A 21,631-nucleotide genomic window follows, 5' to 3' on the forward strand; every position below is an offset into this window, starting at 1 on the left:
ATTATTCCTGAACTACACTCTGCCTCACTGTCTCTATTGTGAGACACCTGCGGAGCTTTCACAGTGCATCCTTATTCCTGAACTACACTCTGCCTCACCGTCTCTATTGTGAGTCACCTGCGGAGCTCTCACGGTGCATCCTTATTCCTGAACTACACTCTGCCTCACCGTCTCTATTGTGAGTCACCTGCGGAGCTCTCACGGTGCATCCTTATTCCTGAACTGCTCTCTGCCTCACTGTCTCTTTTGTGAGACACCTGCAGAGCTCTCACGGTGCATCCTTATTCCTGAACTACACTCTGCCTGACTGTCTCTCTAGTGAGACACCGGCAGAGCTCTCACGGTGCATCCTTATTCCTGAACTACACTCTGCCTCACTGTCTCTATTGTGAGACACCGGCGGAGCTCTCACGGTGCATCCTTATTCCTGAACTACACTCTGCCTCACTGTCTGTATTGTGAGACACCTACGGAGCTCTCACGGTGCATCATTATTCCTGATCTACACTCTGTCTCACTGTCTCTATTGTGAGACAGCTGCGGAGCTCTCACAGTGCATCCTTATTCCTGAACTACACTCTACCTCACTGTCTCTCTTGTGAGACACCTGCGGAGCTCTCAATGTGCATCCTTATTCCTGAACTACACTCTGCCTCACAGTCTCTATTGTGAGACACCTGCGGAGCCCTCACGGTGCATCCTTATTCCTGAAGTACACTCTGCCTCACAGTCTCTATTGTGAGACATCTGCAGAGCTCCCAAGATGCATTCTTATTCCTGATCTACACTCTGTCTCACTGTCTCTCGTGTGAGACACCTGCAGAGCTCTCACGGTGCATCCTTATTCCTGAACTACACTCTGCCTCACTCTCTCTCTTGTGAGACACCTGCGGAGCTCTCACGGTGCATCCTTATTCCTGAACTACACTCAGCCTCACTGTCTCTATTGTGAGACACCGGCGGAGCTCTCACGGTGCATCCTTATTCCTGAACTACACTCTGCCTCACTGTCTCTCGTGTGAGACACCTGCAGAGCTCTCACGGTGCATCCTTATTCCTGAACTACACTCTGCCTCACTCTCTCTCTTGTGAGACTCCTGCGGAGCTCTCACGGTGCATCTTTATTCCTGATCTACACTCTGCCTCACTGTCTCTCTTGTGAGACACCTGCGGAGCTCTCACGGTGCATCCTTATTCCTGATCTACACTCTGCCTCACTGTCTCTCTTGTGAGACACCGGCGGAGCTCTCACGGCGCATTCTTATTCATGAACGACACTCTGCCTCACTGTCTCTCTTGTGAGACACCGGCGGAGCTCTCACGGCGCATCCTTATTCCTGAACTACACTCTGCCTCACTGTCTAAATTGTGAGACACCGGCGGAGCTCTCACGGTGCATTCTTATTCATGAACTACACTCTGCCTCACTGTCTCTATTGTGAGACCCCGGCGGAGCTCTCACGGTGCATCCTTATTCCTGATCTACACTCAGCCTCACTGTCTCTCTTGTGAGACACCTGCGGAGCTCTCACGGTGCATCCTTATTCCTGAACTACACTCAGCCTCACTGTCTCTATTGTGAGACACCGGCGGAGCTCTCACGGTGCATCCTTATTCCTGAACTACACTCTGCCTGACTGTCTCTATTGTGAGACACCTGCGGAGCTCTCACGGTGCATCCTTATTCCTGAACCACAATCTGCCTCACTGTCTCTCTTGTGAGACATCTGCAGAGCTCCCAAGATGCATCTTATTCCTGAACTACACTCTGCCTCACTGTCTCTATTGTGAGACCCCTGCGGAGCTCTCAATGTGCATCCTTATTCCTGAACTACACTCTGCCTCACTGTCTCTATTGTGAGACACCTGCAGAGCTCTCACGGTGCAATCTTATTCCTGAACTACACTCTACCTCACTGTCTCTATTGTGAGACATCTGCAGAGCTCTCAAGATGCATCCTTATTCCTGATCTACACTCTGTCTCACTTTCTCTATTGTGAGACATCTGCAGAGCTCCCAAGATGCATCCTTATTCCTGATCTACACTCTGTCTCACTGTCTCTCTTGTGAGACACCTGCGGAGCTCTCACGGTGCATCCTTATTCCAGATCTACACTCTGTCTCACTGTCTCTCTTGTGAGACACCTGCGGAGCTCTCACGGTGCATCCTTATTGCTGATACACTCTGCCTCACTCTCTCTCTTGTGAGACACCTGTGGAGCTCTCACAGTGCATCCTTATTCCTGAACTACACTCTGCCTCACTGTCTCTCTTGTGAGACACCTGCGAAGCTCTCACGGTGCATCCTTATTCCTGAACTACACTCTGCTTCACTGTCTCTATTGTGAGACACCTGCGGAGCTCTCACGGTGCATCCTTATTCCTGAACTACACTATGCCTCACTGTCTCTGTTGTGAGACACCTGGGGAGCTCTCACGGTGCATCCTTATTCCTGAACTACACTCTGCCTCACAGTCTCTATTGTGAGACACCTGCGGAGCTCTCACGGTGCATCCTTATTCCTGAACTACACTCTGCCTCACTGTCTCTATTGTGAGACATCTGCAGAGCACCCAAGATTCATCCTTATTCCTGATCTACACTCTGACTCACTGTGTCTCTTATGAGACACCTGCAGAGCTCTCACGGTGCATCCTTATTCCTGAACTACACTCTGCCTCACTGTCTCTATTGTGAGACAACTGCAGAGCTCTCACGTGCATCCTTATTCCTGAACTACACTCTGCCTCACCGTCTCTGTTGTGAGTCACCTGCGGAGCTCTCACGGTGCATCCTTATTCCTGAACTACACTCTGCCTCACTGTCTCTCTAGTGAGACACCGGCAAAGCTCTCACAGTGCATCCTTATTCCTGAACTACACTCTGCCTGACTGTCTCTCTTGTGAGACACCGGCGGAGCTCTCATTGTGCATCTTATTCCTGATCTACACTCTGCCTCACTGTCTCTCTTGTGGGACACCGGCGGAGCTCTCACGGTGCATCCTTATTCCTGAACTGCACTCTGCCTCACTGTCTCTCTAGTGAGACACCGGCAAAGCTCTCACAGTGCATCCTTATTCCTGAACTACACTCTGCCTCACTGTCTGTATTGTGAGACTCCTGCGGAGCTCTCACGGTGCATCCTTATTCCTGAACTACACTCTACCTCACTGTCTCTATTGTGAGACACCTGCGGAGCTCTCAATGTGCATCCTTATTCCTGAACTACACTCTGCCTCACAGTCTCTATTGTGAGACACCTGCGGAGCTCTCACGCTGCATCCTTATTCCTGAAGTACACTCTGCCTCACAGTCTCTATTGTGAGACATCTGCAGAGCTCCCAAGATGCATTCTTATTCCTGATCTACACTCTGTCTCACTGTCTCTCGTGTGAGACACCTGCGGAGCTCTCAGGGTGCATCCTTATTCGTGAACTACACTCTGCCTCACTGTCTCTATTGTGAGACACCTGCAGAGCACTCACGTTGCACCTTATTCCTGAACTACACTCTGCCTCACTGTCTCTATTGTGAGACATCTGCAGAGCTCCCAAGATGTATCCTTATTCCTGATCTACAGTCTGCCTCACTGTCTCTATTGTGAGACATCTGCAGAACTCCCAAGATGTATCCTTATTCTTGAACAACACTCTGCCTCACTGTCTCTCTTGTGAGACGCCGGCAGAGCTCTCACAGTGCATCCTTATTCCTGAACTACACTCTGCCTGACAGTCTCTATTGTGAGACATCTGCAGAGCACCCAAGTGCATCCTTATTCCTGATCTACACTCTGCCTCACTGTCTCTCTTGTGAGACACCTGCGGAGCTCTCACAGTGCATCCTTATTCTTGAACGACAGTCTGCCTCACTGTCTCTCTTGTGAGACACCGGCGGAGCTCTCACGGTGCACCTTATTCCTGAAGTACACTCTGCCTCACTGTCTCTCTTGTGAGACGCCTGCGGATATCTCACAGTGCATTCTTATTACTGAACTACACTCTGCCTCACTGTCTCTATTGTGAGACACCTGCGGAGCTCTCACGGTGCATCCTTATTCCTGAACTACACTCTGCCTCACTGTCTCTCTTGTGAAACACCTGCGGAGCTCTCACGGTGCATCCCTATTCCTGTACTACACTCTGCCTCACTGTCTCTCTTGTGAGACACCGGTGGAGCTCTCACGTTGCATCCCTATTCCTGAACTACACTCTGCCTCACTGTCTCTTTTGTGAGACACCTGCGGAGCTCTCACAGTGCATTATTATTCCTGAATCACACTCAGCCTCACCGTCTCTCTTGTGAGACACCTGCGGAGCTCTCACAGGGCATCCTTATTCCTGAACTACACTCTGCATCACTGTCTCTCTTGTGAGACGCCTGCGGATATCTCACAGTGCATTCTTATTCCTGAACTACACTCTGCCTCATTGTCTCTATTGTGAGACACCTGCAGAGCTCTCAATGTGCATCCTTATTCCTGAACTACACTCTACCTCACTGTCTCTATTGGGAGACACCTGCAGAGCTCTCACAGTGCATTCTTATTCATGAACTACACTCTGTCTCACTGTCTCTCTTGTGAGACACCTGCAGAGCTCTCACTGTGCAATCTTATTTCTGAACTACACTCTGCCTCACAGTCTCTTATGTGAGACACCTGCGGAGCTCTCATGGTGCATCCTTATTCCTGAACTGCACTCTGGCTCACTGTCTCTCTTGTGAGTCACCTGCGGAGCTTTCACGGTGCATCCTTATTCCTGAACTGCACTCTGCCTCACTGTCTCTCTTGTGAGACACCGGCGGAGCTCTCATGGTGAATCCTTATTCCTGAACTACACACAGCCTCACTGTCTCTATTGTGAGACACCGGCGGAGCTCTCACGGTGCATCCTTATTCCTGAACTACACTCTGCCTCACTGTCTCTCTTGTGAGACTCCTGCGGAGCTCTCACGGTGCATCTTTATTCCTGATCTACACTCTGCCTCACTGTCTCTATTGTGAGACACCTGCGGAGCTCTCACAGGGCATCCTTATTCCTGAACTACACTCTACCTCACTGTCTCTCTTGTGAGACACCTGCGGAGCTCTCAATGTGCATCCTTATTCCTGAACTACACTCTGCCTCACAGTCTCTATCGTGAGACACCTGCGGAGCTCTCACGGTGCATCCTTATTCCTGAAGTACACTCTGCCTCACAGTCTCTATTGTGAGACATCTGCAGAGCTCCCAAGATGCATTCTTATTCCTGATCTACACTCTGTCTCACTGTCTCTCGTGTGAGACACCTGCGGAGCTCTCACGGTGCATCCTTATTCCTGAACTACACTCTGCCTCACTGTCTCTATTGTGAGACACCTGCAGAGCACTCACGTTGCACCTTATTCCTGAACTACACTCTGCCTCACTCTCTCTCTTGTGAGACACCTGCGGAGCTCTCACAGTGCATCCTTCTTCCTGAACTACACTCTGCCTCACTGTCTCTCTTGTGAGACACCTGCGGAGCTCTCACGGTGCAATCTTATTCCTCAACTACACTCTGCCTCACTGTCTCTCTTGTGAGACACCTGCGGAGCTCTCACGGTGCATCCATATACCTGAACTACACTCTGCCCTATAGTCTCTCTTGTGAGACACCTGCGGAGCTCTCACGGTGCAATCTTATTCCTGAACTACACTCTACCTCACTGTCTCTATTGTGAGACATCTGCAGAGCTCCCAAGATGCATCCTTATTCCTGATCTACACCCTGTCTCACTGTCTCTATTGTGAGCCTTCTGCAGAGCTCCCAAGATGCATCCTTATTCCTGATCTACACTCTGTCTCACTGTCTCTCTTGTGAGACACCTGCGGAGCTCTCACGGTGCATCCTTATTCCAGATCTACACTCTGTCTCACTGTCTCTCTTGTGAGACACCTGCGGAGCTCTCACGGTGCATCCTTATTCCTGAACTACACTCTGCCTCACTGTCTCTATTGTGAGACACCTGCAGAGCTCTCACGTTGCACCTTATTGCTGATACACTTTGCCTCACTCTCTCTCTTGTGAGACACCTGCGGAGCTCTCACAGTGCATCCTTATTCCTGAACTACACTCTGCCTCACTGTCTCTATTGTGAGACATCTGCAGAGCTGCCAAGATGCATCCTTATTCCTGAACTACACTCTTCTTCACTGTCTCTATTGTGAGACACCTGCGGAGCTCTCACGGTGCATCCTTATTCCTGAACTACACTCTGCTTCATTGTCTCTATTGTGAGACACCTGTGGGGCTCTCACGGTGCATCCTTATTCCTGAACTACACTATGCCTCACTGTCTCTATTGTGAGACACCTGCGGAGCTCTCACGGTGCATCCTTATTCCTGAACTACACTCTGCCTCACTGTCTAAATTGTGAGACACCGGCGGAGCTCTCACGGTGCATTCTTATTCCTGAACTACACTCTGCCTCACTGTCTCTATTGTGAGACCCCGGCGGAGCTCTCACGGTGCATCCTTATTCCTGATCTACACTCAGCCTCACTGTCTCTCTTGTGAGACACCTGCGGAGCTCTCACGGTGCATCCTTATTCCTGAACTACACTCAGCCTCACTGTCTCTATTGTGAGACACCGGCGGAGCTCTCACGGTGCATCCTTATTCCTGAACTACACTCTGCCTGACTGTCTCTATTGTGAGACACCTGCGGAGCTCTCACGGTGCATCCTTATTCCTGAACCACAATCTGCCTCACTGTCTCTCTTGTGAGACATCTGCAGAGCTCCCAAGATGCATCTTATTCCTGAACTACACTCTGCCTCACTGTCTCTATTGTGAGACACCTGCGGAGCTCTCAATGTGCATCCTCATTCCTGAACTACACTCTGCCTGACTGTCTTTCTTGTAAGACACCTGTGGAGCTCTCACGGTGCATCCTTATTCCTGAACTACACTCTGCCTCACTGTCTCTCTTGTGAGACACCGGCGGAGCTCTCACGGTGCATCCTTATTCCTGAACTACACTCTGCCTCACTGTCTCTGTTGTGAGACACCTGCAGAGCTCTCACGGTGCAATCTTATTCCTGAACTACACTCTACCTCACTGTCTCTATTGTGAGACATCTGCAGAGCTCCCAAGATGCATCCTTATTCCTGATCTACACTCTGTCTCACTTTCTCTATTGTGAGACATCTGCAGAGCTCCCAAGATGCATCCTTTTCCTGATCTACACTCTGTCTCACTGTCTCTCTTGTGAGACACCTGCGGAGCTCTCACGGTGCATCCTTATTCCAGATCTACACTCTGTCTCACTGTCTCTCTTGTGAGACACCTGCAGAGCTCTCACAGTGCATCCTTATTCCTGAACTACACTCTGCCTCACTGTCTCTATTGTGAGACACCTGCAGAGCTCTCACGTTGCACCTTATTGCTGATACACTCTGCCTCACTCTCTCTCTTGTGAGACACCTGCGGAGCTCTCACAGTGCATCCTTATTCCTGAACTACACTCTGCCTCACTGTCTCTCTTGTGAGACACCTGCGGAGCTCTCACGGTGCATCCTTATTCCTGAACTACACTCTGCTTCACTGTCTCTATTGTGAGACACCTGCGGAGCTCTCACGGTGCATCCTTATTCCTGAACTACACTATGCCTCACTGTCTCTGTTGTGAGACACCTGGGGAGCTCTCACGGTGCATCCTTATTCCTGAACTACACTCTGCCTCACAGTCTCTATTGTGAGACACCTGCGGAGCTCTCACGGTGCATCCTTATTCCTGATCTACACCCTGTCTCACTGTCTCTATTGTGAGCCTTCTGCAGAGCTCCCAAGATGCATCCTTATTCCTGATCTACACTCTGTCTCACTGTCTCTCTTGTGAGACACCTGCGGAGCTCTCACGGTGCATCCTTATTCCAGATCTACACTCTGTCTCACTGTCTCTCTTGTGAGACACCTGCGGAGCTCTCACGGTGCATCCTTATTCCTGAACTACACTCTGCCTCACTGTCTCTATTGTGAGACACCTGCAGAGCTCTCACGTTGCACCTTATTGCTGATACACTCTGCCTCACTCTCTCTCTTGTGAGACACCTGCGGAGCTCTCACAGTGCATCCTTATTCCTGAACTACACTCTGCCTCACTGTCTCTATTGTGAGACATCTGCAGAGCTGCCAAGATGCATCCTTATTCCTGAACTACACTCTTCTTCACTGTCTCTATTGTGAGACACCTGCGGAGCTCTCACGGTGCATCCTTATTCCTGAACTACACTCTGCTTCATTGTCTCTATTGTGAGACACCTGCGGGGCTCTCACGGTGCATCCTTATTCCTGAACTACACTATGCCTCACTGTCTCTATTGTGAGACACCTGCGGAGCTCTCACGGTGCATCCTTATTCCTGAACTACACTCTGCCTCACTGTCTAAATTGTGAGACACCGGCGGAGCTCTCACGGTGCATTCTTATTCCTGAACTACACTCTGCCTCACTGTCTCTATTGTGAGACCCCGGCGGAGCTCTCACGGTGCATCCTTATTCCTGATCTACACTCAGCCTCACTGTCTCTCTTGTGAGACACCTGCGGAGCTCTCACGGTGCATCCTTATTCCTGAACTACACTCAGCCTCACTGTCTCTATTGTGAGACACCGGCGGAGCTCTCACAGTGCATCCTTATTCCTGAACTACACTCTGCCTGACTGTCTCTATTGTGAGACACCTGCGGAGCTCTCACGGTGCATCCTTATTCCTGAACCACAATCTGCCTCACTGTCTCTCTTGTGAGACATCTGCAGAGCTCCCAAGATGCATCTTATTCCTGAACTACACTCTGCCTCACTGTCTCTATTGTGAGACACCTGCGGAGCTCTCAATGTGCATCCTCATTCCTGAACTACACTCTGCCTGACTGTCTTTCTTGTAAGACACCTGTGGAGCTCTCACGGTGCATCCTTATTCCTGAACTACACTCTGCCTCACTGTCTCTCTTGTGAGACACCGGCGGAGCTCTCACGGTGCATCCTTATTCCTGAACTACACTCTGCCTCACTGTCTCTGTTATGAGACACCTGCAGAGCTCTCACGGTGCAATCTTATTCCTGAACTACACTCTACCTCACTGTCTCTATTGTGAGACATCTGCAGAGCTCCCAAGATGCATCCTTATTCCTGATCTACACTCTGTCTCACTTTCTCTATTGTGAGACATCTGCAGAGCTCCCAAGATGCATCCTTTTCCTGATCTACACTCTGTCTCACTGTCTCTCTTGTGAGACACCTGCGGAGCTCTCACGGTGCATCCTTATTCCAGATCTACACTCTGTCTCACTGTCTCTCTTGTGAGACACCTGCAGAGCTCTCACAGTGCATCCTTATTCCTGAACTACACTCTGCCTCACTGTCTCTATTGTGAGACACCTGCAGAGCTCTCACGTTGCACCTTATTGCTGATACACTCTGCCTCACTCTCTCTCTTGTGAGACACCTGCGGAGCTCTCACAGTGCATCCTTATTCCTGAACTACACTCTGCCTCACTGTCTCTCTTGTGAGACACCTGCGGAGCTCTCACGGTGCATCCTTATTCCTGAACTACACTCTGCTTCACTGTCTCTATTGTGAGACACCTGCGGAGCTCTCACGGTGCATCCTTATTCCTGAACTACACTATGCCTCACTGTCTCTGTTGTGAGACACCTGGGGAGCTCTCACGGTGCATCCTTATTCCTGAACTACACTCTGCCTCACAGTCTCTATTGTGAGACACCTGCGGAGCTCTCACGGTGCATCCTTATTCCTGAACTACACTCTGCCTCACTGTCTCTATTGTGAGACATCTGCAGAGCACCCAAGATTCATCCTTATTCCTGATCTACACTCTGACTCACTGTGTCTCTTATGAGACACCTGCAGAGCTCTCACGGTGCATCCTTATTCCTGAACTACACTCTGCCTCACTGTCTCTATTGTGAGACACCTGCAGAGCTCTCACGGTGCATCCTTATTCCTGAACTACACTCTGCCTCACCGTCTCTATTGTGAGACACCTGCGGAGCTCTCACGGTGCATCCTTATTCCTGAACTACACTCTGCCTCACTGTCTCTATTGTGAGACACCTGCAGAGCTCTCACGTTGCACCTTATTGCTGATACACTCTGCCTCACTCTCTCTCTTGTGAGACACCTGCGGAGCTCTCACAGTGCATCCTTATTCCTGAACTACACTCTGCCTCACTGTCTCTATTGTGAGACATCTGCAGAGCTGCCAAGATGCATCCTTATTCCTGAACTACACTCTTCTTCACTGTCTCTATTGTGAGACACCTGCGGAGCTCTCACGGTGCATCCTTATTCCTGAACTACACTCTGCTTCATTGTCTCTATTGTGAGACACCTGCGGGGCTCTCACGGTGCATCCTTATTCCTGAACTACACTATGCCTCACTGTCTCTATTGTGAGACACCTGCGGAGCTCTCACGGTGCATCCTTATTCCTGAACTACACTCTGCCTCACTGTCTAAATTGTGAGACACCGGCGGAGCTCTCACGGTGCATTCTTATTCCTGAACTACACTCTGCCTCACTGTCTCTATTGTGAGACCCCGGCGGAGCTCTCACGGTGCATCCTTATTCCTGATCTACACTCAGCCTCACTGTCTCTCTTGTGAGACACCTGCGGAGCTCTCACGGTGCATCCTTATTCCTGAACTACACTCAGCCTCACTGTCTCTATTGTGAGACACCGGCGGAGCTCTCACAGTGCATCCTTATTCCTGAACTACACTCTGCCTGACTGTCTCTATTGTGAGACACCTGCGGAGCTCTCACGGTGCATCCTTATTCCTGAACCACAATCTGCCTCACTGTCTCTCTTGTGAGACATCTGCAGAGCTCCCAAGATGCATCTTATTCCTGAACTACACTCTGCCTCACTGTCTCTATTGTGAGACACCTGCGGAGCTCTCAATGTGCATCCTCATTCCTGAACTACACTCTGCCTGACTGTCTTTCTTGTAAGACACCTGTGGAGCTCTCACGGTGCATCCTTATTCCTGAACTACACTCTGCCTCACTGTCTCTCTTGTGAGACACCGGCGGAGCTCTCACGGTGCATCCTTATTCCTGAACTACACTCTGCCTCACTGTCTCTGTTATGAGACACCTGCAGAGCTCTCACGGTGCAATCTTATTCCTGAACTACACTCTACCTCACTGTCTCTATTGTGAGACATCTGCAGAGCTCCCAAGATGCATCCTTATTCCTGATCTACACTCTGTCTCACTTTCTCTATTGTGAGACATCTGCAGAGCTCCCAAGATGCATCCTTTTCCTGATCTACACTCTGTCTCACTGTCTCTCTTGTGAGACACCTGCGGAGCTCTCACGGTGCATCCTTATTCCAGATCTACACTCTGTCTCACTGTCTCTCTTGTGAGACACCTGCAGAGCTCTCACAGTGCATCCTTATTCCTGAACTACACTCTGCCTCACTGTCTCTATTGTGAGACACCTGCAGAGCTCTCACGTTGCACCTTATTGCTGATACACTCTGCCTCACTCTCTCTCTTGTGAGACACCTGCGGAGCTCTCACAGTGCATCCTTATTCCTGAACTACACTCTGCCTCACTGTCTCTCTTGTGAGACACCTGCGGAGCTCTCACGGTGCATCCTTATTCCTGAACTACACTCTGCTTCACTGTCTCTATTGTGAGACACCTGCGGAGCTCTCACGGTGCATCCTTATTCCTGAACTACACTATGCCTCACTGTCTCTGTTGTGAGACACCTGGGGAGCTCTCACGGTGCATCCTTATTCCTGAACTACACTCTGCCTCACAGTCTCTATTGTGAGACACCTGCGGAGCTCTCACGGTGCATCCTTATTCCTGAACTACACTCTGCCTCACTGTCTCTATTGTGAGACATCTGCAGAGCACCCAAGATTCATCCTTATTCCTGATCTACACTCTGACTCACTGTGTCTCTTATGAGACACCTGCAGAGCTCTCACGGTGCATCCTTATTCCTGAACTACACTCTGCCTCACTGTCTCTATTGTGAGACACCTGCAGAGCTCTCACGGTGCATCCTTATTCCTGAACTACACTCTGCCTCACCGTCTCTATTGTGAGTCACCTGCGGAGCTCTCACGGTGCATCCTTATTCCTGAACTGCACTCTACTCTCTTGTGAGTCACCTGAGGAGCTCTCACGGTGCATCCTTATTCCTGAACTGCACTCTGCCTCACTGTCTCTTTTGTGAGACACCTGCGGAGCTCTCACGGTGCATCCTTATTCCTGAACTACACTCTGCCTGACTGTCTCTCTTGTGAGACACCGGCGGAGCTCTCATTGTGCATCTTATTCCTGATCTACACTCTGTCTCACTGTCTCTCTTGTGAGACACCGGCGGAGCTCTCACGGTGCATCCTTATTCCTGAACTACACTCTGCCTCACTGTCTCTCTAGTGAGACACCGGCAAAGCTCTCACAGTGCATCCTTATTCCTGAACTACACTCTGCCTCACTGTCTGTATTGTGAGACACCTGCGGAGCTCTCACGGTGCATCCTTATTCCTGAACTACACTCTACCTCACTGTCTCTATTGTGAGACACCTGCGGAGCTCTCAATGTGCATCCTTATTCCTGAACTACACTCTGCCTCACAGTCTCTATTGTGAGACACCTGCGGAGCTCTCACGGTGCATCCTTATTCCTGAAGTACACTCTGCCTCACAGTCTCTATTGTGAGACATCTGCAGAGCTCCCAAGATGCATTCCTATTCCTGATCTACACTCTGTCTCACTGTCTCTCGTGTGAGACACCTGCGGAGCTCTCACGGTGCATCCTTATTCCTGAACTACACTCTGCCTCACTGTCTCTATTGTGAGACACCTGCAGAGCACTCTCGTTGCACCTTATTCCTGAACTACACTCTAGCTCACTCTCTCTCTTGTGAGACACCTGCGGAGCTCTCACAGTGCATCCTTATTCCTGAACTACACTCTGCCTCACTGTCTCTATTGTGAGACATCTGCAGAGCTGCCAAGATGCATCCTTATTCCTGAACTACACTCTTCTTCACTGTCTCTATTGTGAGACACCTGCGGAGCTCTCACGGTGCATCCTTATTCCTGAACTACACTCTGCTTCATTGTCTCTATTGTGAGACACCTGCGGGGCTCTCACGGTGCATCCTTATTCCTGAACTACACTATGCCTCACTGTCTCTATTGTGAGACACCGGCGGAGCTCTCACGGTGCATCCTTATTCCTGAACTACACTCTGCCTCACTGTCTAAATTGTGAGACACCGGCGGAGCTCTCACGGTGCATTCTTATTCCTGAACTACACTCAGCCTCACTGTCTCTATTGTGAGACACCGGCGGAGCTCTCACGGTGCATCCTTATTCCTGAACTACACTCTGCCTGACTGTCTCTATTGTGAGACACCGGCGGAGCTCTCACGGTGCATCCTTATTCCTGAACTACACTCTGCCTCACTGTCTCTATTGTGAGACACCGGCGGAGCTCTCACGGTGCATCCTTATTCCTGAACTACACTCTGCCTCACTGTCTGTATTGTGAGACACCTGCGGAGCTCTCACGGTGCATCATTATTCCTGATCTACACTCTGTCTCACTGTCTCTATTGTGAGACAGCTGCGGAGCTCTCACAGTGCATCCTTATTCCTGAACTACACTCTACCTCACTGTCTCTCTTGTGAGACACCTGCGGAGCTCTCAATGTGCATCCTTATTCCTGAACTACACTCTGCCTCACAGTCTCTATTGTGAGACACCTGCGGAGCCCTCACGGTGCATCCTTATTCCTGAAGTACACTCTGCCTCACAGTCTCTATTGTGAGACATCTGCAGAGCTCCCAAGATGCATTCTTATTCCTGATCTACACTCTGTCTCACTGTCTCTCGTGTGAGACACCTGCAGAGCTCTCACGGTGCATCCTTATTCCTGAACTACACTCTGCCTCACTCTCTCTCTTGTGAGACACCTGCGGAGCTCTCACGGTGCATCCTTATTCCTGAACTACACTCAGCCTCACTGTCTCTATTGTGAGACACCGGCGGAGCTCTCACGGTGCATCCTTATTCCTGAACTACACTCTGCCTCACTGTCTCTCGTGTGAGACACCTGCAGAGCTCTCACGGTGCATCCTTATTCCTGAACTACACTATGCCTTACTGTCTCTATTGTGAGACACCGGCGGAGCTCTCACGGTGCATCCTTATTCCTGAACTACACTCTGCCTCACTGTCTAAATTGTGAGACACCGGCGGAGCTCTCACGGTGCATTCTTATTCCTGAACTACACTCTGCCTCACTGTCTCTATTGTGAGACCCCGGCGGAGCTCTCACGGTGCATCCTTATTCCTGATCTACACTCAGCCTCACTGTCTCTCTTGTGAGACACCTGCGGAGCTCTCACAGTGCATCCTTATTCCTGAACTACACTCAGCCTCACTGTCTCTATTGTGAGACACCGGCGGAGCTCTCACGGTGCATCCTTATTCCTGAACTACACTCTGCCTGACTGTCTCTATTGTGAGACACCGGCGGAGCTCTCACGGTGCATCCTTATTCCTGAACTACACTCTGCCTCACTGTCTCTATTGTGAGACACCGGCGGAGCTCTCACGGTGCATCCTTATTCCTGAACTACACTCTGCCTCACTGTCTGTATTGTGAGACACCTGCGGAGCTCTCACGGTGCATCATTATTCCTGATCTACACTCTGTCTCACTGTCTCTATTGTGAGACAGCTGCGGAGCTCTCACAGTGCATCCTTATTCCTGAACTACACTCTACCTCACTGTCTCTCTTGTGAGACACCTGCGGAGCTCTCAATGTGCATCCTTATTCCTGAACTACACTCTGCCTCACAGTCTCTATTGTGAGACACCTGCGGAGCCCTCACGGTGCATCCTTATTCCTGAAGTACACTCTGCCTCACAGTCTCTATTGTGAGACATCTGCAGAGCTCCCAAGATGCATTCTTATTCCTGATCTACACTCTGTCTCACTGTCTCTCGTGTGAGACACCTGCAGAGCTCTCACGGTGCATCCTTATTCCTGAACTACACTCTGCCTCACTCTCTCTCTTGTGAGACACCTGCGGAGCTCTCACGGTGCATCCTTATTCCTGAACTACACTCAGCCTCACTGTCTCTATTGTGAGACACCGGCGGAGCTCTCACGGTGCATCCTTATTCCTGAACTACACTCTGCCTCACTGTCTCTCGTGTGAGACACCTGCAGAGCTCTCACGGTGCATCCTTATTCCTGAACTACACTCTGCCTCACTCTCTCTCTTGTGAGACTCCTGCGGAGCTCTCACGGTGCATCTTTATTCCTGATCTACACTCTGCCTCACTGTCCCTCTTGTGAGACACCTGCGGAGCTCTCACGGTGCATCCTTATTCCTGATCTACACTCTGCCTCACTGTCTCTCTTGTGAGACACCGGCGGAGCTCTCACGGCGCATTCTTATTCATGAACGACACTCTGCCTCACTGTCTCTCTTGTGAGACACCGGCGGAGCTCTCACGGCGCATCCTTATTCCTGAACTACACTCTGCCTCACTGTCTAAATTGTGAGACACCGGCGGAGCTCTCACGGTGCATTCTTATTCCTGAACTACACTCTGCCTCACTGTCTCTATTGTGAGACCCCGGCGGAGCTCTCACGGTGCATCCTTATTCCTGATCTACACTCAGCCTCACTGTCTCTCTTGTGAGACACCTGCGGAGCTCTCACGGTGCATCCTTATTCCTGAACTACACTCAGCCTCACTGTCTCTATTGTGAGACACCGGCGGAGCTCTCACGGTGCATCCTTATTCCTGAACTACACTCTGCCTGACTGTCTCTATTGTGAGACACCTGCGGAGCTCTCACGGTGCATCCTTATTCCTGAACCACAATCTGCCTCACTGTCTCTCTTGTCAGACATCTGCAGAGCTCCCAAGATGCATCTTATTCCTGAACTACACTCTGCCTCACTGTCTCTATTGTGAGACCCCTGCGGAGCTCTCAATGTGCATCCTTATTCCTGAACTACACTCTGCCTCACTGTCTCTATTGTGAGACACCTGCAGAGCTCTCACGGTGCAATCTTATTCCTGAACTACACTCTACCTCACTGTCTCTATTGTGAGACATCTGCAGAGCTCTCAAGATGCATCCTTATTCCTGATCTACACTCTGTCTCACTTTCTCTATTGTGAGACATCTGCAGAGCTCCCAAGATGCATCCTTATTCCTGATCTACACTCTGTCTCACTGTCTCTCTTGTGAGACACCTGCGGAGCTCTCACGGTGCATCCTTATTCCAGATCTACACTCTGTCTCACTGTCTCTCTTGTGAGACACCTGCGGAGCTCTCACGGTGCATCCTTATTGCTGATACACTCTGCCTCACTCTCTCTCTTGTGAGACACCTGCGGAGCTCTCAAGGTGCATCCTTATTCCTGAACTACACTCTGCCTCACTGTCTCTCTTGTGAGACACCTGCGGAGCTCTCACGGTGCATCCTTATTCCTGAACTACACTCTGCTTCACTGTCTCTATTGTGAGACACCTGCGGAGCTCTCACAGTGCATCCTTATTCCTGAACTACACTATGCCTCACTGTCTCTGTTGTGAGACACCTGGGGAGCTCTCACGGTGCATCCTTATTCCTGAACTACACTCTGCTTCACTGTCTCTATTGTGAGACACCTGCGGAGCTCTCACAGTGCATCCTTATTCCTGAACTACACTATGCCTCACTGTCTCTGTTGTGAGACACCTGGGGAGCTCTCACGGTGCATCCTTATTCCTGAACTACACTCTGCCTCACTGTCTCTATTGTGAGACATCTGCAGAGCACCCAAGATTCATCCTTATTCCTGATCTACACTCTGACTCACTGTGTCTCTTATGAGACACCTGCAGAGCTCTCACGGTGCATCCTTATTCCTGAACTACACTCTGCCTCACTGTCTCTATTGTGAGACAACTGCAGAGCTCTCACGTGCATCCTTATTCCTGAACTACACTCTGCCTCACCGTCTCTGTTGTGAGTCACCTGCGGAGCTCTCACGGTGCATCCTTATTCCTGAACTGCACTCTGCCTCACTGTCTCTCTAGTGAGACACCGGCAAAGCTCTCACAGTGCATCCTTATTCCTGAACTACACTCTGCCTGACTGTCTCTCTTGTGAGACACCGGCGGAGCTCTCATTGTGCATCTTATTCCTGATCTACACTCTGCCTCACTGTCTCTCTTGTGGGACACCGGCGGAGCTCTCACGGTGCATCCTTATTCCTGAACTGCACTCTGCCTCACTGTCTCTCTAGTGAGACACCGGCAAAGCTCTCACAGTGCATCCTTATTCCTGAACTACACTCTGCCTCACTGTCTGTATTGTGAGACTCCTGCGGAGCTCTCACGGTGCATCCTTATTCCTGAACTACACTCTACCTCACTGTCTCTATTGTGAGACACCTGCGGAGCTCTCAATGTGCATCCTTATTCCTGAACTACACTCTGCCTCACAGTCTCTATTGTGAGACACCTGCGGAGCTCTCACGCTGCATCCTTATTCCTGAAGTACACTCTGCCTCACAGTCTCTATTGTGAGACATCTGCAGAGCTCCCAAGATGCATTCTTATTCCTGATCTACACTCTGTCTCACTGTCTCTCGTGTGAGACACCTGCGGAGCTCTCAGGGTGCATCCTTATTCGTGAACTACACTCTGCCTCACTGTCTCTATTGTGAGACACCTGCAGAGCACTCACGTTGCACCTTATTCCTGAACTACACTCTGCCTCACTGTCTCTATTGTGAGACATCTGCAGAGCTCCCAAGATGTATCCTTATTCCTGATCTACAGTCTGCCTCACTGTCTCTATTGTGAGACATCTGCAGAACTCCCAAGATGTATCCTTATTCTTGAACAACACTCTGCCTCACTGTCTCTCTTGTGAGACGCCGGCAGAGCTCTCACAGTGCATCCTTATTCCTGAACTACACTCTGCCTGACAGTCTCTATTGTGAGACATCTGCAGAGCACCCAAGTGCATCCTTATTCCTGATCTACACTCTGCCTCACTGTCTCTCTTGTGAGACACCTGCGGAGCTCTCACAGTGCATCCTTATTCTTGAACGACAGTCTGCCTCACTGTCTCTCTTGTGAGACACCGGCGGAGCTCTCACGGTGCACCTTATTCCTGAAGTACACTCTGCCTCACTGTCTCTCTTGTGAGACGCCTGCGGATATCTCACAGTGCATTCTTATTACTGAACTACACTCTGCCTCACTGTCTCTATTGTGAGACACCTGCGGAGCTCTCACGGTGCATCCTTATTCCTGAACTACACTCTGCCTCACTGTCTCTCTTGTGAAACACCTGCGGAGCTCTCACGGTGCATCCCTATTCCTGTACTACACTCTGCCTCACTGTCTCTCTTGTGAGACACCGGTGGAGCTCTCACGTTGCATCCCTATTCCTGAACTACACTCTGCCTCACTGTCTCTTTTGTGAGACACCTGCGGAGCTCTCACAGTGCATTATTATTCCTGAATCACACTCAGCCTCACCGTCTCTCTTGTGAGACACCTGCGGAGCTCTCACAGGGCATCCTTATTCCTGAACTACACTCTGCATCACTGTCTCTCTTGTGAGACGCCTGCGGATATCTCACAGTGCATTCTTATTCCTGAACTACACTCTGCCTCATTGTCTCTATTGTGAGACACCTGCGGAGCTCTCAATGTGCATCCTTATTCCTGAACTACACTCTACCTCACTGTCTCTATTGGGAGACACCTGCAGAGCTCTCACAGTGCATTCTTATTCATGAACTACACTCTGTCTCACTGTCTCTCTTGTGAGACACCTGCAGAGCTCTCACTGTGCAATCTTATTCCTGAACTACACTCTGCCTCACAGTCTCTTATGTGAGACACCTGCGGAGCTCTCATGGTGCATCCTTATTCCTGAACTGCACTCTGGCTCACTGTCTCTCTTGTGAGTCACCTGCGGAGCTTTCACGGTGCATCCTTATTCCTGAACTGCACTCTGCCTCACTGTCTCTCTTGTGAGACACCGGCGGAGCTCTCATGGTGAATCCTTATTCCTGAACTACACACAGCCTCACTGTCTCTATTGTGAGACACCGGCGGAGCTCTCACGGTGCATCCTTATTCCTGAACTACACTCTGCCTCACTGTCTCTCTTGTGAGACTCCTGCGGAGCTCTCACGGTGCATCTTTATTCCTGATCTACACTCTGCCTCACTGTCTCTATTGTGAGACACCTGCGGAGCTCTCACAGGGCATCCTTATTCCTGAACTACACTCTACCTCACTGTCTCTCTTGTGAGACACCTGCGGAGCTCTCAATGTGCATCCTTATTCCTGAACTACACTCTGCCTCACAGTCTCTATCGTGAGACACCTGCGGAGCTCTCACGGTGCATCCTTATTCCTGAAGTACACTCTGCCTCACAGTCTCTATTGTGAGACATCTGCAGAGCTCCCAAGATGCATTCTTATTCCTGATCTACACTCTGTCTCACTGTCTCTCGTGTGAGACACCTGCGGAGCTCTCACGGTGCATCCTTATTCCTGAACTACACTCTGCCTCACTGTCTCTATTGTGAGACACCTGCAGAGCACTCACGTTGCACCTTATTCCTGAACTACACTCTGCCTCACTCTCTCTCTTGTGAGACACCTGCGGAGCTCTCACAGTGCATCCTTCTTCCTGAACTACACTCTGCCTCACTGTCTCTCTTGTGAGACACCTGCGGAGCTCTCACGGTGCAATCTTATTCCTCAACTACACTCTGCCTCACTGTCTCTCTTGTGAGACACCTGCGGAGCTCTCACGGTGCATCCATATACCTGAACTACACTCTGCCCTATAGTCTCTCTTGTGAGACACCTGCGGAGCTCTCACGGTGCAATCTTATTCCTGAACTACACTCTACCTCACTGTCTCTATTGTGAGACATCTGCAGAGCTCCCAAGATGCATCCTTATTCCTGATCTACACCCTGTCTCACTGTCTCTATTGTGAGCCTTCTGCAGAGCTCCCAAGATGCATCCTTATTCCTGATCTACACTCTGTCTCACTGTCTCTCTTGTGAGACACCTGCGGAGCTCTCACGGTGCATCCTTATTCCAGATCTACACTCTGTCTCACTGTCTCTCTTGTGAGACACCTGCGGAGCTCTCACGGTGCATCCTTATTCCTGAACTACACTCTGCCTCACTGTCTCTATTGTGAGACACCTGCAGAGCTCTCACGTTGCACCTTATTGCTGATACACTCTGCCTCACTCTCTCTCTTGTGAGACACCTGCGGAGCTCTCACAGTGCATCCTTATTCCTGAACTACACTCTCCCTCACTGTCTCTATTGTGAGACATCTGCAGAGCTGCCAAGATGCATCCTTATTCCTGAACTACACTCTTCTTCACTGTCTCTATTGTGAGACACCTGCGGAGCTCTCACGGTGCATCCTTATTCCTGAACTACACTCTGCTTCATTGTCTCTATTGTGAGACACCTGCGGGGCTCTCACGGTGCATCCTTATTCCTGAACTACACTATGCCTCACTGTCTCTATTGTGAGACACCTGCGGAGCTCTCACGGTGCATCCTTATTCCTGAACTACACTCTGCCTCACTGTCTAAATTGTGAGACACCGGCGGAGCTCTCACGGTGCATTCTTATTCCTGAACTACACTCTGCCTCACTGTCTCTATTGTGAGACCCCGGCGGAGCTCTCACGGTGCATCCTTATTCCTGATCTACACTCAGCCTCACTGTCTCTCTTGTGAGACACCTGCGGAGCTCTCACGGTGCATCCTTATTCCTGAACTACACTCAGCCTCACTGTCTCTATTGTGAGACACCGGCAGAGCTCTCACGGTGCATCCTTATTCCTGAACTACACTCTGCCTGACTGTCTCTATTGTGAGACACCTGCGGAGCTCTCACGGTGCATCCTTATTCCTGAACCACAATCTGCCTCACTGTCTCTCTTGTGAGACATCTGCAGAGCTCCCAAGATGCATCTTATTCCTGAACTACACTCTGCCTCACTGTCTCTATTGTGAGACACCTGCGGAGCTCTCAATGTGCATCCTCATTCCTGAACTACACTCTGCCTGACTGTCTTTCTTGTAAGACACCTGTGGAGCTCTCACGGTGCATCCTTATTCCTGAACTACACTCTGCCTCACTGTCTCTCTTGTGAGACACCGGCGGAGCTCTCACGGTGCATCCTTATTCCTGAACTACACTCTGCCTCACTGTCTCTGTTGTGAGACACCTGCAGAGCTCTCACGGTGCAATCTTATTCCTGAACTACACTCTACCTCACTGTCTCTATTGTGAGACATCTGCAGAGCTCCCAAGATGCATCCTTATTCCTGATCTACACTCTGTCTCACTTTCTCTATTGTGAGACATCTGCAGAGCTCCCAAGATGCATCCTTTTCCTGATCTACACTCTGTCTCACTGTCTCTCTTGTGAGACACCTGCGGAGCTCTCACAGTGCATCCTTATTCCAGATCTACACTCTGTCTCACTGTCTCTCTTGTGAGACACCTGCGGAGCTCT

Source organism: Pleurodeles waltl, unplaced genomic scaffold, assembly GCF_031143425.1.
Source record: "Pleurodeles waltl isolate 20211129_DDA unplaced genomic scaffold, aPleWal1.hap1.20221129 scaffold_37, whole genome shotgun sequence".
Lineage (NCBI taxonomy): Eukaryota > Metazoa > Chordata > Amphibia > Caudata > Salamandridae > Pleurodeles > Pleurodeles waltl.